This window comes from Chrysochloris asiatica, unplaced genomic scaffold (genome assembly GCF_000296735.1).
Source record: "Chrysochloris asiatica unplaced genomic scaffold, ChrAsi1.0 scaffold00280, whole genome shotgun sequence".
NCBI lineage: Eukaryota > Metazoa > Chordata > Mammalia > Afrosoricida > Chrysochloridae > Chrysochloris > Chrysochloris asiatica.
This window is the reverse complement of record NW_006408798.1, coordinates 2,929,523-2,932,113: the sequence shown is the minus strand read 5'-3', so window position 1 is coordinate 2,932,113 and position 2,591 is coordinate 2,929,523. Positions and strand designations below refer to the sequence as shown.

At 46.7% G+C, this 2,591-nt stretch overlaps 1 pseudogene; it reads right to left on the bottom strand.

The window, feature by feature from the left end:
* Positions 1 to 1,629: 1,629 nt before the first annotated feature.
* On the bottom strand, positions 1,630 to 2,410 carry LOC102828895 (annotated as a pseudogene).
* Between the last annotated feature and the right edge of the window lie 181 nt (positions 2,411 to 2,591).

Genomic DNA, 2,591 nt, shown 5'->3' with positions numbered 1-2,591 from the left:
CCATCAAGAAGGAAGAGCATGAATGGAATATGGGTTCTCTTCCTGGAAAAGCTGCACTAGCAGGGACGATAGCAAAGGTGATACCATGGAAAGACAGAACAGCTGAGGACTCTAGGCCCATGGACTGAGTAAGGCTGTGTGTTTACGGGCAGGAGGCTGACTTGCAGATTGTGCCCTTGGACATTTAAATTAATAGATATTTTTTGTTTTGTTTTGTAGGTATGCATCAAATATTTGCTTTGCTCACTTGTGACATTATAAGATGTAAATGGGGCCAGTGGATTTTCAGTTGTATGTGTTTTAGTTAGTATAATATTGTAGCTACTAACATTTGGAAATTGAACACTTGAAATGGAGCCAACTTTTACATTTTATTTCATACAAATTAAATTAAAAATCTACCTGTGGCTAGTGAGTATGGTACCTATTGCACGACAGAAAGATATATTTCCCAGTTTGTCATGTCTTCATCTATGGGTGGTATAATATACAAGGGAACTTCCAAAAGTTTGTGAAATATTCCATTATCTTTTTTTTTCTTTTTAATATATTTATATAATATATATTTATAACAGTTTTACAAATAAAGGCAACGACTTTATACCAAAATAAAAAGAGGCAAAGAAAAAGTTAAAACACCATCAGCAATTGAGCACAGTGCATTTTGAAAAGCTGCTGCAGGGCTAACTGGACAAATCATGAAAACATGTACTCTGGACAGAAAACTTCTCGGGAAGGAGAGAATCCTTTGCAGCTATAAGGACACTCCATACACCTTCAGGTAGGAGGGATTAGCCTATAGCAAGGATTTTGCTGTGCCAAGGATTGGTTAGGCCTTGGAAAAGCGAAGCTTGGGTAAAGAGTGTTTGAAGGTAGAAATGAAAACTGAGTCTAGTTCTGTTGGTTGAAGGGAGCAATTTATGACTCAGCTCTATGCACTGGGGTGTTTGGAATTTGTCTGTCAGCAGCTCTCATACCCAGGACTGGCTCCCTGGACAGCAAGTGCTAATAGTGATACCAAGAAACAGGTGCCAGAGGGCACGAGGAAGCTCCTCTTTCATTCCCTGACAGCTCGGCTAATACAAGGGGGCCCTGTTCCATTCCTTAATAAGCTAACACTAAAAAGCCTGAGTAGGGAACTATATTCTATTGATTCATCAGGGGCAGGGGTGGGAAGTACACCTGAGGGAGACCTACCCGCACCACTACTGCTGTGCAATGCCAGTGCGGGCTACCTCACTCACCACGTGAGCAGAATCTACGGCCCAGTCTGACTGCCTTCTCCCCATCTCATGACTCATGTCAACAATCTAGGGACAAGGGTGGGGCCAGAACAGCTGGCCTGGAGTTATGCCCCCCACAAAGCCCTCTTTTAAAGTACCTTTTTCTCAAAGTTGCAGACCTGGCTCCTGAACTGAAGAGTAACTCACAGAAGCTTTTGAAAATCCAGCTGATTCCTATCAAAGGGGATGGGGAGGGGAGGGGAGGGGTGGGGTAGGGTGGAGGAGGGCTATTCTCTGGGTAGGGAAAAGCCCAGACGTGTGCTACAATCTCCCCTAAATCTGCTGATGTCAGGCACTCCTTCATGTCTTTCCTAAGCCAAAATGAGCTTTTGTGCCCTATACCAACTCAGGCACACAACACAATCACATACGCATGTATACATACACATTCACCCTTCTCTGACTCTTCTCTGTAACCCCTATCTGTGTCTGTGTCACTGCTGCTCTGCTCCCCGCTTGAGTGAGGGAAAGTCCTCTGGATGACTGGCACACAGTTTTTCCCAGGTCCTTCTGAGCCTAGGGAGCTGGGTTTCTCCTTGAAGTCCATGGTTTTGGGAGCTGAGTCTGATGGCTTCCGGAGGAACCACCTTGTAGCAGCTCCGAGACCACATGGTGGAGGTGGGTGACCAGCTGGGAAGACTTCAGGTCCTGAGTGCTCTTGTGCTTGGCCAGGTAATGAAGCACCTCCGGTGCACAGGTCTGAAAAGCTGAGCAGAACATCTCTTGACCTGCATCGACACTTCTCCCTGCTTGTAAACCACTTTGCAGGGCAATGATTTTCTGCTGCTGCTGGTCAATTCAGTTTGTCAGTGCTTTCATATGCTTCAAGGTAAGTTCAAAAAACACTGCTTTTTCCAAGTGACCTAAAGTTGTAAAGTTTGAGGTGTTCAGGTAGAAGATCTTTCAGCTGGGCAATGCACTTGTTAATCCGGTCCTGTCTCTTCTCGATCAAGCCGATGCAGCAGTTTGTAGGTCTTCTTGCTGTCGTCGCTCCACTTTATTCCCCGCCTCAAATTGTACACTTGGTACACATGGGCAACATCCATCCCTGGTAGGTCTCCAGGCTCCAGGCCTGGCGCTTTGGGCAGGCAGGTGGGAGGTGGTTTCGCACTGGGGATCTGCTCCATGGTGCAGTAAGTGAGGGCCACTGCGTGCTTCACTCTGCGCTAGTGGGACATGTGGGGGGGGGGTCGGTAAAGACAGTCCTGGAAGGTTCTTCTGAGTCTGAGATCTTTGAAATCCCCTGGGCTGCTCAGGAGCGGCGACTTTGAGGTGTCCAGGCAGCCTCTGGCTCGGGCTCTGCTCAGT